Here is a 15,913-nt window from a genome sequence, read left to right as displayed (position 1 = left end):
AACCTATTAGTTGCATCTGTATTGTTTTTTACTTTTTTAAATTGTTTATGTCTGTTGTTTATCCTTAATTTTTAACACATGCACTTAACTATAAAATCTTTAACAAATTCCAAAATTAGTCAATAGTTCTAATTACCTCTCAAACACAAAAAAGGGCCTTAGCATTTTTTGGCTATCCATTAAGCAGCTGCTCCCATTTTATACTGCCATATAGAGTCTTCTTTTTTTTTTTTTAATTTTTTTAATTTATTTTTATTTATTTATTTATGGCTGTGTTGGGTCTTCGCCTCTGTGCGAGGGCTTTCTCCAGCTGTGGCAAGTGGGGGCCACTCTTCATCGTGGTGCGCGGGCCTCTCACTATCGCGGCCTCTACTTCTTGCGGAGCACAGGCTCCAGACGCGCAGGCTCAGTAGCTGTGGCTCACGGGCCTAGTTGCTCCGCGGCATGTGGGATCTTCCCAGACCAGGGCTCGAACCCGTGTCCCCTGCATTAGCAGGCAGACTCTCAACCACTGCGCCACCAGGGAAGCCCAAGTCTTCTTTTTTTAATTAAAAAGTATAAGCAAATATCATGATTATTTATTAAAGTATATTATTAATCAAACTTAGCAGCTTACTGTATCAATATCTACGCTCATCTTTGTTTCTTATATCCATTTTTTCTTCTGTATTAACTTCGCTCTGGAGCATCCACTAGTAATAAGGGTCCATAGGTAGTAGTTATCTTTTTATATGTCTAAAATGACTTATTTGGGGCTCATTCATGAATAAGGCTTATACATAAAACCTATCATTACAATTATTTTCTATCAGCATTTGAAGATACTATTCTACTGTTTTCTGTCATCTGTTGTTGCTGATAAGAAGCCAAATTGCCATTTCTTTGTAGTTTATTTTTTCTCTCACAGCATTTAAAATTTTCCATTTTCCCTTATTTTCCAGTTTCACTACAATATTTCAAGGAATACATTTACATTTATTTATCTTCCTGACACTCTAAATGCATTTCTCATCTCAGGACTAATGCCTTTCTTTTATTCCAGAAAATTATCATCTAATATCTCTTTAAAATTCTTTAAAATTTGCTATTTCTCTTTGTGCCATTCCCTAGTCAAGTCCTTTAGTACTGTTGTTCAACTCATAGATTCTTCATCTGTGTTCAGTGTAGAATTTAGCCTGCCACTTGAATTCTTTAATTTTGAAATTCTTATTGCCTAAAATATCTTTATTTTTTATTTTCAAAACATCTATTTTCTCATAGTCACCTGTTTCTCCCTACATTTTAAAAATTCCATCATTTCTTTTTCTTTTAAATGAATGTTAGTCCTTTATTCATCTAAGTCTCCTAAACACATTAAAGTCTTTGTTAGACTGTGAATATTAATTTTGTCATGTGAATTCATGTTTTGATTTTTTTGATTAATTTGGTTGACTTTCCTAGCATTAGAATTCTTCATTATGTGTTTTGATATTTTGGTTTGCAGACTTATTTTGAAAGGAAGGTTATTTGAATCATTTACTGTCTTTCTCTCTCTCTCTCTCCTTATGCTTCCCTGATGGATGCTTCTTTCCAACCTTCCAGCCCTCAAGTCCAGAACTCTGCCTTACAATGTCTCCTTGGAGCTCTTCCCAGTGGTGTGTTGAGATATCACTGATCCAGTCACCAAAGCAGCATTGGTTCAGTAGCTGGGCCTGAGGAGGTGGCTTTGTCCTCCGCAATCCCCAGGCTCATAGCACCACCAAAGACACAGTCCTAACCAGCAGTCAGCAGCTGTTTTTGCTTCAGCTTCCTCTCATGGGTGGGATGTTGTATCCCAGCTTTTTGTATCAAGCCATGAGGTGAGCTCTGTTCCTCAGTCCCCTGTGAAGTCATTTTGTTCTCTGATTCTCTGCAAGCAACCAAGTCCTGGCCCCATTGCCTTTCTCTGTTCTGGAATAGAGTGGCCTATGGCTTCAGGTCTGCTCTCCACTGGGCCTCTTTTTAGTTTGACTCTACCGAGACGCTTTTGAGCCAACATGTGTCTTTCTGGTTTTTCCTTTTTGCATTTTATCTATCATTGATGTGTTTGGAAGAGAGGAGGTTTGTCAAGGTCCATTAGAATGTTTTGACTAGAAGTCTATAATTTTCTCGAATATCTATTTAGTGACCCCATTTATTATTTTGCACGTACTTTATCTTAGATCTCATAATCTATCTCAGGAACCTACTCCTTTACCAACTTCATACCTGAGTCTCAAAAATCTTCAAAGTTTGGAAAATGAATTTTCAAGCAGAGTTCCTATTATAGCCCACTTATGAAAGTATCAGTTCTTCCAAATTTCAGTGTTTAGAGATTGGTGCAGGGTAACATAAGCAAATTTTTAACTTAAAATCCCTCTTTCCTGATAGACTTCCAGACCCGGTAGACTTTACCCCATCTGTACAAATTATCATATATATGATAATTAATTCTCAAAAGTATCATTACTGTGGTTTGTATTGGAGGGGGAGAACTCTGGCAATTTCACTGTGATTATAGGACATTAATGAATCATGATGGTAAAGTGAATGTACTTACTAAAATTATGGGGAAATAAGTGAGGTAATTAAAAAAGTAGAGAGAATATATATTTTTATTAAGCAGTTGGGCATGAGGCTTAACTTATTTATGGATTTTGCTCAGTTTCAGAATACTTCAACCTGCTAAGGCAAATAGAGAGAACCTGGGAATAGCGGTACCAGAATTATAATAGTCTTTATTCCGAAGATAATATACAATCTTAAACATTAAAATATTTAATATTATTTTTTTCAATATTTAACGTACATAGTTATGCCCACATAATGAAAATTATAAAGCCCTCCCTCTGTTTATAAGTAAACATAGATTTCATGATATAGAAAAATGTCATGTGAGAGATGTACATTTGTATGGTGGATCAGGATTCACTCAAGGAATAGATCCTTAGGCCTTGCCCATATTCCTTCTATATGGAGGTGGATGAGGAGTCTTCAGCTGGTGAGGAAAATAGCATCCAGTGCACGGAGTATGAGCATTTTAATCTTATTCTGGTTCTTCTGCACCAGTAATAGCCCCTCAAGCTAGTAACTCCTGATGTTTTGGACATAAATTCTAAAAACAAACTTGCCCATTTTTAAATCAGGTTGTTAATTTTTTTGCTACTGACTTGTAGGAGTTCCTGATATATTTTGGAAATTAACACATATCAGTAATACGGTTTGCAAATATTTTCATTCCATTGGTTATTTTTTCACTCTATTGATGGGCTAAAGACTTGAATAGGTATTTCTCCAAAGAAGACATACAAATGTCAAAAGATGCTCAATGTCACTAATCATCAGGCAAATACAAATAAAAATGCAATAAATGTCACCTCACACCTGTCAGGATGGCTATTATAAAAAAATGGCAACAAGTTTTGGCAAGGATGTGGAGAAATTGGAACTCTTGCACACTGTTGGTGGGAATGCAACATAGTGAGGCCACTGTGGAAAACAGTATGTAGGTGCCTCAAAAAATTAAAAATAGAACTATCATAGGATCCAGCAATTCCACTTCTGGGTGTTTATCCAGAAGAATTGAAATCAGGATCTTGAAGAGTTATCTGCTCTCCCATGTTCATTGTACTGCACTATCCACAGTAGCCAAGATGTGAGGACAACCTAAATGTTCATCCATGGATGATGGTTGAAGAAAATAAGGTATAAACATACAATGGAATATTATTCTGCCTTAAAAAGGATGAAACCCTACAATATGTGACAACATGGATAAATGTTGAGGATATTATGCTAAAAATAAGACAGTCACAGAAAGACAAATATTGCATAATCCCACTTACATGAAATATCTGAAATAGTCAAATACATAGAATCAAAGAGTAGAAAGGTGGTTTCCAGGGGCTGGGGCAGAGGGAAAATGGGGAGTTGCTATTCAACCAGAATAAAGTTTCAGTTAAGCAAGATAAAAATTGAGATCTGTGCAACATTATACCTGTTGTTAACAATACTGTGTTTTATACTTAAAAATTTAAGAGGGTATATCTCATACTATTTGTTCTTAGCACAATAAAATAAAATAAAAAATATCAGTCTTGCAAAATAGTCCTATCAAATGAGATTCATAGTACATTTTCTGGTCCATAGTATTACTGAATAAATGTTTATTTCATTTTGTAAAAATTAGAAAGTCAAAGCAAACTTGCCCCACCTCCCACCTCAAACAGTGTCATCTTGTTGGCTTTACTTGTGCTTGTTTTCCAAATCTGACAAGCACAGGCACTGGGAGCTATTTGTTTTCTTCTGTTTAGATCCTCATTTGCTGACAATTTTTTTTGACCGTAGATCTCTCCAAAAGGCCAAACGGCAAAGTATAGTACCAATTCTATTCAAAAGTTGTTACCAATATTTATACTCATATTTCTATTTCCAGTTTCCACAGAATTGGCAGTATTTCTAATTTATTTTTCTCTATAGGTCTGTTTAAGATTTCAGGCGTGACATCACCATTGTGATGCTGCCCAGGGTCAGAGCTGAGCTACACTTGTTTTCCAAGCTACCCTGTCCCAGCACGTTAGTGGTCCCTTCCCATCAGTGGGCTGGCTGCTCTAGGCCTGGTGTGTATGAGCCCCAATTCTGCTTTGAGAGACACAATCCCTGTCTGCCTTTTGGGCTCTCAGTTACTGCTCTTTTTAGTTTAGTTTTATTTATCTACCTTCTGTGAGCTTAAAAGATTGAGAGGATTGGTTGAATTCTCTCTGCTAGCTAGACAGTCAATTTTTGTAATTCTTCCTTAAGTGTATGTGACCCAGTCAAATTTTGACGATGAGGATCTTATCTCCATCAGACTTGTACATAAATCCAATACTCTTCGGTGTCCTATTCTGTCCCCTTTCTTTATCTTTTGTCTTCACGGCCATCCAAAAATGTGTCCACTTTTACTAAATGCCAGTTCTCCGCAAACTGCTGCATACAGTGTACTCAGATGGCCAAGATGGCAGCCACTTTCGGACTCAATGTTTTTCATATTAATTACATTTAACCCTACTTAGTTTTATGAAACTGAAATGCACAAAAAAGGAGGGAGGAACCCTGGGGTGAGGGATGGGGGTGTAATACCTTTTATTTTTAGAGAAATAGCATAAGTAGTTTTGTCTTATTTAGAAAGATTTAAAAAATTAGTTTGTCAGTCACATGTTCTTAGAAGTTCTCTTGTGATATCTGTTTGATATAACAGTGGCAAGTTGTAGGCTCAGACAACCAGAAATCTTCACTGTTGATCTGGTATTTTGAGCTCCACTATTGATTGGTCTATAAATAAACCAAAGGGATGGTCTATGTGAAAGTAGCCAGAATGGTTACATTTGTGGTCAGTTCTAAAAGATGCTGTGGTGAGGGCTGAACACTGAGAGAGAAACTTTAGTAGATGATTGTGTCATTGAGAATAAATTATAAATAGTCTCAAGGATGTGTTTCACCTTTTAGTTCTGTGTTTGTCTTAGTCCATTTGGGCTGCTATAACAAAAATATCCTGAATGAAGTGGCTTATAAACAACAGAAATTTATTTTTCACAGTTCTGAAGGCTGGAAGTCCAAGGTCGGGGTGCCAGCATGGTCACGATCTGGCAAGAACCCTCTTCTGGGTTGCAGACTGCACACTTCTCATTGTATCCTCATGTGGTGGAGAGCAGAGAGAGAAAGCAAGCTCCCCTGTGATTGCTATAAGGGCACTAATCTTATTCATGGGAGCTCCACCCTCATGACCTTATTTAAGCCTAATTGCCTCCCAAGGCCCTACTTTCTAATACTATCACATTGGACAGCAGGGTTTCAACATATGACATTTAGAGGGACACATTCAATCTGTAACAGTGTGGTAGAAGTCTTTAAGAAAGATGCCATACGATACAATGAGCAGTGAGAACGTGTGCAAACTACATATTCTTTGAGGCTCATTCGTGTCAGTGTTCATTCCTGCAGTTCAGAAAATAATCTCCAGGCTATAGTTATAGTTTGTAATGACTGAGAAGTAAGTTACCAGCACTAGAACAGACGGACCTGGATTTTTGACATTGCAGTTGCCCCTCTGAATTTCTAATAGAAGAAAATTATCCTTGGCCAGATACTGGAATTTCTTTGACAATATCATATTCTTTCTGAAACTTAAGTTAAAAACATATTCTTGAACATTTGATATTATAATCTTTGGAAATTTTATTTCTTCTATTAGAATATTAAATGATACAACATTTTATTTGATCTACATTGAATATGGCAAAAGATTTTCATAAACATGTATAAGAAATAAAACTTTTTTATGAACATTATACTTCAATCGTTCTACTGACTTAAAAAGCTACTCATTGAGGTGAAGATAATCATGAACTCTTTTCTGGAGAAACGTTATAAGTGCAAACGCCATTAAAATGATTAAAATTTTCTCCTGCCTTCTGTTATTTCTGCAGCTATTTTGAATCCTGAGAACAACTATACTATTGAGTCTAGCTACTAAAAAGTATAAAATGCATCAGTCACCTGTCCAGAAGAAGAAAGTTCTGAAATAATTCTTGCACTTTCTATGTATTGCTACTCCTCTTTTCTTGTATCTTTCCTTCCTTTTAAGAAAAAAAAAAAAGTGTTTTGGAACAAATTGATTTTGTTAGCGCATTGATCATACTCCTAGCCTGGGGCTAGAGCATAACTTCAAAAACAATAATAACTAAGACAATCATCTAATTTTACTGAAATAAAACTGAAAATGTACATCAATAAAACTGAAAATGTACATCCAACAAAACCATCCCTGAAACTATGTTAGGTGCTTTTGTGTTTGTACTTTATTCTCAATGACACTGTAATCTACTAAAGTTCCTCTCTTGCTTTTTCTCTTTGCAATCTGGAAGAACAGATTCACCAGTGATTGTGCTCATTTATAAAAGCATCCAAAACGAAATTGAACCCCAAGGCTGATAAGCTATAAAGATGCTGATCAGATCTGAGCAGAATGGACCATGCTTTGGGGCTTGCTCAGCTAAAGGTGGTTCTAGAAGACTGATGGCTTTATAGACACAATTACAAACACCACAGCTCTGTCAGATGAATGGAAATGCATGACATATGGGGCTGGCCCTTTATTAAGTAAAGAATGACATTTTGTAAAATACTTCCTAAGATTTAGTCATTTTTTTTGGAGGTAATTAAATTCGCAGCATTCTTCGGTAGAAGACATAATCAAGCAATTGCACAAGAACAATCCAATAGTATATATGTATAATAGTTTTACAGAACAAAGACTAATTGATTTTTTAATGGCTCAAACTAAAAGGGATGGACCTTGTCAAACTTATGTAATTGCTATCCACAACCAGTAGAAGTCATAATCGATAAGAAATTAGAAATGTTTGTTCTTTCCAGAGTTCCTCTCCAAAGAGAGGTTGGATATAAGAAAAGAACTTGGAATTATTTTCTTTGTTTTCAAAACCACAAATAGCTAAAAATGTAATTACACTGAGGGATATATTAAAAACGATACTGACCTTTAATTTGAGTTTAATGCATTTATCAGGGGTGGTGTTAGTCTGCGAGACCAGGCTTGTCTAGATTTGCTCTTGGGCATTATGTCCTAGCGAGCCTCTGTGATTTCTCAGATTCACAGTCTATAAATCTTGAATTTACATTTCTGGAAATATTTTTTGCCAAATTAAAGTTTTATTTATTGGCCAAATGAGTAAGTATGAATGCCAAATTAAAGTTTCCTGGATTCTCCAGATTTTATTTCATAATTCTACTGGTGAAACGATGATGGAAGACATCATCATTACCTGGAGTGGCCTCATTCACCTTCCCTGCCTTTAGCTTCTCTATGGAGGAACGTTATGATTAGTTCATCCTGCCTCCCGAGTTCTCGTGGTGTCCCCTGGCCTCCACTAAAATAAACTCACTCTGTTCCCTTATTTACACAGATAAATACATGAATAATAATAGCTTCCTCTTGCAGTAATAAGAAAATTAAGGTAGAATCATCCAGGTCCTTGAAACACTGAAATTAACAAATTTTCCTAGTCTCAGAAGAATAATTTGAGTTAAGGTGAGAGACATTTGATACATTCTAGTATATGTCTGAAAACTGGTTTTTTGATATTAACTTGTTTCACTGATGTGCAAATTTAATTTGAATTAAAAATGTCAGAATACGGATATCTAAGACAGACTGGCCCCTAATATTTCCAAGGCCCCAGGCAGGAATATACAAATAGAAGTCCACATACCCTGCGTGTAAACATTTAAAAGTCATAAATCAAGCTAACGAACTCTCAAAGAAATATGTTCTACCCTCTTACTTTGACAAAAACAAGTTATAACACTCTGGCAGGCCACATTTGAATCTGAATTCTGGAACCCCTAGGAGCTCTGTGCTGCAGCGTGATGCCCGGGAGGGGTGCACGTGAGCTTCTGACCTGGAACCGCCATCTCCTCCCTGTCCGTCCTTGTTTGTGCTACAAAGCCCTGCAGGCCCACGTGTGGAGATGCCAGCCTGTATTCCAAACTCCATGTACACCTCAAGCACCTCAACCTTTTGGAATCTCTTAGGCCTAGGGGTGTGTATGTTAATGATGAGGTGACCTTGGCTGGGAATAGGTCAGCAGTCTGGAAAGTGAGCTCTGGGCCACAGGAGCAGGGACTTGCGGTGCCAGGTACCCAGAGTGTGGTCTAGATGGTAGATGAGGACTCTGAGTAGCCAGACCCCTTTTTGCCCTACACGTTTCTTGCCCACAGGAGGGTCACTACCAGAAAGGTGTAGAAAAGTGTTTTCTAAAGCCCAGGGCCCAAGGCAGGGGCCTTTCTTTCCCAGATATGGGGATGACATTGGCCTGAGTTCTCTGTCATGCATTAAAGTGTAGGATCTAACTCAAACAAGATCCTTTGTCCATTTTATGTCTATACATTTTTATAAGGGATTTGAAAAAATCACTTTATATAAATAAATGATGAAACTTAAAGGTAATCAGCATCTAAATTGGTGGGAAATTAGTTTGGGGCATTATTTACACAATTTGGGTATATATGTTTTTCAGTGATATATAAACTAGCTGCAGTTTGTTAGGATTAGGGGAGTTTATAATACACCTGTAGTTTAGATTTGAAGGGGTACGTGGTAGACAGAATGATTGCCTCCGAAAGAAGTCCACGTCCTAATCCTTGGAGCCTGTGAATATGTTGCAAAGAAAAATTAAGGTTGTGGATGGAATTAAGGTTGATAATCAGCTGACCTTAAAATAGGGAGATTATCCCATATTAGCCAGGTAGCCTCAATGTAACTAGAAGGTTCCTAACAATGGAAGAGGGAGGCAGAAGATTAGGCCAGAGGGAAGCGATTTCAGAGATGAGAAGGACTCAACTTGCCATTGTTGGTTGTGAAGATGGAAGAAGGGTCAGGAGTCAAGCCATGGGTGATCTCAGAAAACTGGACAAGGCAAAGAAACAGAAGCTTCCCCTAGAGCCTTCAAAAAGGATTGACAGCATACGAACATCTTGATTTTTAGTCCAGTGAAACTGATGCCCAATTTCTGACCTCCAGAACTCTAAGATAATAAATATGCATAGTTGTTTTTTTTTTAGAAATTCACTTTTTTATTTATTTATTTATGACTGTGTTGAGTCTTCGTTTCTGTGCGAGGGCTTTCTCTAGTTGCGGCAAGTGGGGACCACTCTTCATCGCGGTGCGCGGGCCTCTCACCATCGCGGCCTCTCTTGCTGCGGAGCACAGGCTCCAGACGCGCAGGCTCAGTAATTGTGGCTCACGGGCCCAGTTGCTCCGTGGCATGTGGGATCTTCCCAGACCAGGGCTCGAACCCGTGTCCCGTGCATTGGCAGGCAGATTCTCAACCACTGCGCCACCAGGGAAGCCCCCAATATGCATAGTTTTAAGGCATTGATTTTATGGTAGTTTATTACCGCATCAATAGAAAACTAATATGGGGATATCTTGGCCCAATGTGGTGCTTTGAAAAGCTTAGAACGGTGCTGAAAGCTCCTTCTTCTTATTATTAATTCCTCTTATCATTAATATTCTATGTTCTTGATTAACATTTCTTAAAAATATAGATGAATTCACAACTAGTGTAAAAAATTTTGTCAGCTGCTAGGTAGAGAATTATGTAGTTATGTACTTATCATGGGACATGTATACAGGCAAGTTCAGCCTGTGTAGATTGTATGTGTGTAGCCCATAGATATATTAGTTATCTGCATTGATTTGTCTTATTATAAATATTAACTAAAATTTAGATCTCAAATTGAGTTGTGCAATATCTTCAAAAAGATTATTCTATGATGCTATAGCTGCATTTTAAAATAACAAATACTATCTGTAGAAACTTAAAGATAGCAATGAAATTGCCAAATCCTTTACAACAGTTTATAGAAATTTATAGACCATGGTTGCAGTATATTCAAACGAGTACTATTTTTTGGCTGTTTAACATTTTCTGTCCAAAATGTCCAGCTTACTTTCAAGGAAAGCTTATTTAAATGCTCTTAAATGTGTAATTCAATTAAGAAGGAAATGATGAGTTTAATCAGAGAATGCAGAAGAAATCTCAGTTGTCTTTGGAAGGTCTCGAACATATTCTTCCAATCCTAAAGGTAAAATATGGCCCAAGTCCTGGGTGTAGGTAATGAGAAGTGGCCTGTCACTGTGGTGCTCTGTGTAAATGTGGATAATAGATTCAGAAAAAAATTTTTTCCTTATTATTATTTTTTTAATGCAGAAAAGATTTGCCTCAAATGGATGTATTCATGATGTCATGAATCATGATTGAAGAAGAAGAAAGTCATGTGAAATTTGTGAGGAATATATTCCATAGTTTATTCATTAAAAGATTATGTATACTTAAAACATTAACTTTCCTTGAAAAGCTATTATTAAGTCATATTTATGTATGGGTATGTTTCTACATATATCTTCAATTAGATAGGAAATTATGGAGTTAAAAGAGGACAAAAAAGTAAAATATTCAAACAACTTTCAGTTTCTTCTTGACCCGGTAGTACCGAAGTTCTAAAAATAGCATGATATTCTGAACAAACCAGTAATATAAATTGTAGATAAAAATGTAAAGCAGTGTAATCAAACAGATATTAGAATTTAAATCCCTTTAAGATTTTATCCTTAAAATTAAATGTGGAAAATCTGAGAATTCCTATTAGAAGGAACAAACTTCGTTCACTATGGAAAGCATTTCTTAAACTGAATTTTCCTCATATCAGGTGGCTTTCCCTTCCCTGCTCCCACTTTTTTTTTTTTTTTTTAATCAAGCCTAAGGAAACCTATAGTGAAGTTCTTTAATAACAAAGTATAATGGGGCCTCCTACACCACTGTATGCAGAGGGCTGTCTATTCTATTTTTAAAAGTCTCCAGGGAAGGAGCTTCTACCACTTCTTGTGAAGCTCTGACTTAGTACCTGGCAATCTTCCCCTCCCACGGTCCCCAGGCTGGTCTTCCTCCCTTGCTTAAGAATTTATTATAGATCAAATTATTTTAGGGTTCTGAATATATTGTTATATTTAAACGATACTTTCCCCCAAAGGGGCTCAATTAAAAGAGTGGAGGCTGTCTTGTGCAGTGGAGCTCTGTCTTCAAAGAAAGGTGTTCGATTAATACAAGTGGGTGAGATTCAGAGGATAAACACAAATCAAAATCTTTTAGATAAACTCTTTCAAAAGTTGAGATAACTGGTATTTTTTTTTTTTAAGGTTTGCATTTTTTTTTTAATTTATTTATTTATGGTTGTGTTGGGTCTTGGTTTCTGTGTGAGGGCTCTCTCTAGTTGCGGCGAGTGGGGGCCACTGTTCATCGCGGTGCGCGGGCCTCTCACTATCGCGGCCTCTCGTTGCGGAGCACAGGCTCCAGACGCGCAGGCTCAGTAGTTGTGGCTCACGGGCCCAGTTGCTCCGCGGCATGTGGGATCTTCTCAGACCAGGGCTCGAACCCGTGTCCCCTGCATTGGCAGGCAGACTCTCAACCACTGCGCCACCAGCGAAGCTCGCGATAACTGGTATTTGAAGTATGTCTTCCCTTTCCTCCCGATTCTTACTGGAGTTAAGACATTCAACGCTATTAAAGACAGAAGATCCCAGCCTAAGTCTAGGCGGAATGTTGACATCATTGTCTATTTCTTCATCTGAGGGTGATGATGGTACTTACCTACCTCAGTGTTTTAAAATTTGGATTAATTAATATTTGTATGGTATTTTCAAAGATGTTAAATCTTATTTAGGCACGTTGAGAGCTTGATGCTCTTATTACTTCTCAAGGTGTTTTTATTTCTATTTACCAGCAAAAATTACACAAAACTGTGGGAGAGAATGGAGTTCTATGCTTGCCATCAAATTATGTGCTGGCATTTGGAAGGAGAAAGAAATCCATTAAAAAATTTTTCCATATTTCTCTAATATTCTCTACTACCTTTGTATTGACATTTTATCTTAGGGGAAAAAGCGCCACAATGTAATTGGGAATATGCTATTTCATACTATTCATATGCTTCTAGTAAAAACATCGGTGGGTTTACCCAATTTAAACAGTCAAAAACATTAACTATGTACTTATGTTAACTATTTGACTGTTTATTTACTTTGCGTTTTGGGAAAGGGACATACCCTTTTTGTGTTTTATGGTTGCTTGTATTTCAGTTATAAAAGTTTTTTTTATTTTATTTTTTTATTGAAGTATAGTTGATTTACACCATTGTGTTAGTTTCAGGTGTATAGCAAAGTGACTCAGTTATATATACATATATATTCTTTTTCAGATTCTTTTCCAATATAGGTTATTCCAAGATGTTGAATATAGTTCCCTGTGCTATACAGTAGGTCCTTGTAGGTTATCTGTTTTATATATAATAGTATGTATGTGTTAATCCCAAACTCCTAATTTATCTCTGCCCCCCCTTTCCCCTTTTGTAACCATAAGTTTGCTTTCTATGCCTGTGAATCTATTTCTGTTTTGTAAATAAGTTCATGTGTATAATTTTTTTTTAGCTTTCATATATAAATGATATCATATGATATTTGTCTTTGTCTGACAATTCATTTAGTATGATAATCTCTAGGTCCATCTATGTTGCTGCAAATAAAAGTTTTTATATCCAAAAAAATGTAGATTCTAATTTGTATAACTTATTTAGTAGAATGAACATGAGCTAATTTTAAGCTGATTACACTTTTCAAAGTTCCTGTCTCCTGCTGTTTCCTTAACAAGATGTTAAGGAAAGCAGGAAAGTTACCTTTATTATGTGCAAATCATTTTTGTCTGCTAATATATTGCTAATAAAGTAACGGTTACTCTCAATATTTTCAACTTGTCTTCATGTTTGTCATTTGTTTAAGGAAGGGATTTAGAGGCCTTTTGTCTGCACTGTGTTGTTGAGAATATGACTGTGGGGAGTGGGAGATTTTTGCCGTTGTGCCCTTGTCTTTTGTCTCCTGACATAGCTCCCCAGGGTTCCATTCAAGGAACAGAGCAAGTGCAGTGCACGGTGCAATTTTTAAAAGGTGTCACATAGAAAGGATAATGAAGATGAACTTCTCTTTTGCTCCTCCTGCAAGTCAGCTATACTGTTAAGGTGATTTTAAAATAATGATCCCGATTTTTAGAAAATATTATCCAGATAATTGTCTCTGTTCTCCCTTTCATCTGCCTGTACAACTGAAATCAAAAAGTGCTGGTAGGAGCGCCAGAAAGTGTTGCAGGGTTTCTGGGTGGCTGTTCTTTCTCATCCTCATCTGCCCCAGGAAGTGGAAGCTGAGGGAGAGTCAGGAGGTGGTTTTCCCTTTTGTTTTCTAGATGCATCTTAGAGTTGGGGAGAAAGAGGGTGTGTATTAAAAGGAAAAAGTGGCCTGGGAATGTGGTCCCTTGTACCAAGATACACATAGTTTAGCTGAAAGTTCATATCACAGCAAAGAATGGGCAAACAATTGCTCATCTTTTTTGTTTGTTTTTTGTAATACTTAACTGTTGTTCATCTTGAGTCTAGTACATCATTTCTGTGTCACATTTTCTTGGTCTTTAAGAAAGAATAATAACACTTAATCTCAGAAAATATTTTTAAAATGCTTTGAAATTCCTAATAAAATGTGTCACATTAATGCAAAAGCTTCTCTCAGTCACGATGCATGTTGTTCAATCATATTTTATCTTTTTTTTCCCAGTAACAATCTATCCAGCTTCTTAACAGATTATAATGGAGAAGCAGTAAGAGAAGGGCTAGAAGGGGAATCTATTTTGTGTTTTACTCTGTTCTGTATAATTTGCTTATATGTTAAGTGTGTGTGTGTGTGTGTGTGTGTTTGTGTGTGTGTGTGTGTGTGTGTGTGTGTGTGTATGTGGTAGGGGTTATATTTCTTAGATTGCCTCAAATAAAGTCTCGACTCTCAGTGGATTATTGTTTGAACAATAGGAAAAGAGATTATCTTATTTTTTTCCCATTAGAAAGCAATTACAAATGTTTGCTAATTTCAGTAATTTTGAAATAAGAAAATTATTTTACTTATAATACCTCATTTTGTTAATCCGATACTGTAACTACATTAAAAAATATTTTCTTCATTATACTGGTATCACATCCAAAAAACAATAATACGTGTAGATAAAAAATGTGTAATCTGTGTTATCAACCAAAATAATTTTTCTAAAACCTTGTTTTCTTGTATTAACTGTGTCTTTAGGTCTAAAAGAGATACTAAAGTAGGGCTTTGTTAGTTTGGAATATGGATTCAATACAAGATATCTGAACCTGCTTTAGGAAAAATAAATCATTGAGAAATTTATGTGAAGTATCTACTGCCCATTTCTCTTTGAGGTGAGCAGAAGCAAGTCTGCTATTGCTGATACCATTTGAAAGCTCGCTGAGGGAAATGGTGTAAACACTTTCCTTACTTCTTAACAGAAAACTGATTTTAAATGTTGGGGTTAGAAAACCTATTCAACATTTTTTTAAACTGCTCTAGCTTTAATTCATAATTACAAGCTTATTCCAATCTCTGCATAATGAAACCACATTTTAGACCAACAGCTGTTATCTACTTTTTTTCTGGTAGCCTTGGGGTATGAATATTTTAATATTCATTTTCTATGTGCAGATAAACTAAATACTTCCTACTGGAAGTCTATCAAATTAATCACAAAAATCTTAGTTGCAGTTCTTTCTTCCATGTAACTCGTTTTTAAAAAACTGCTCACTTTATGCCCCATTTTCCATAAACCTGAAAGTGATTTTTATAAAACGTAACAAAGGGGAGTATGGAGAAATCCCATGAATATAAAGGATCATGGAAAAGATTAAAGCCATAGTGTCTCAGTGACTTGCCCTTTCATTCTTTTCCACCTTGTGCAAAGTCAGTTTAAGCCTCAATATTTTGCTTATGGCAATGTTTTAATAGCTGGTTTTGTGTTGGAAGGCTGTGATTTTCACTTACTGAAATGGTATTAGGTCCTCACATGCAAATGATGTGGTCTAAAGGTAGATTTCCTTCCCCCAATCTTCCAGCATAATCTCACAGACACCATTGTGAGGCACCATGAAACATGTGGCAACCCTTGCTTTTGGATGGCAGTGAGCGACTAGAACACTAAAAGTTCTGCAGCCCAGTAAAATCTACAGGTGCAGCAGTGGATAAAAGTGGGGTGGACGACCTCTCAAACGAAATAGAAATAGATGAATGTGTAGCTAAAGTTGGTGGATGTCAATATCCGGGATGGTCAAGATGGATAGTTCATATTTTTACAAATTCTGTGGCAAGACGTATCTCCCCTGTTCTGCATTTCAACAGAATACTTCTACTTACATAATACAATAAACAATATTTTTTGAGTGGAAAACATAATCTATACCATTAGCAGGTCAAGATCAA

The 15,913-nt window shown here is 36.5% G+C and overlaps 1 long non-coding RNA gene across 2 annotated transcripts in view; it reads left to right on the top strand.

The window, feature by feature from the left end:
• Nucleotides 1–15,913, top strand: part of LOC103009864 (uncharacterized) — a 270,100-nt gene that overhangs the window by 108,958 nt on the left and 145,229 nt on the right. The gene's annotated exons all lie outside the window — the stretch shown is intronic.

This window comes from Balaenoptera acutorostrata, chromosome 10 (genome assembly GCF_949987535.1).
Source record: "Balaenoptera acutorostrata chromosome 10, mBalAcu1.1, whole genome shotgun sequence".
In the NCBI taxonomy this organism is placed as follows: domain Eukaryota; kingdom Metazoa; phylum Chordata; class Mammalia; order Artiodactyla; family Balaenopteridae; genus Balaenoptera; species Balaenoptera acutorostrata.
This window is presented reverse-complemented; position numbering and strand designations above follow the sequence as displayed.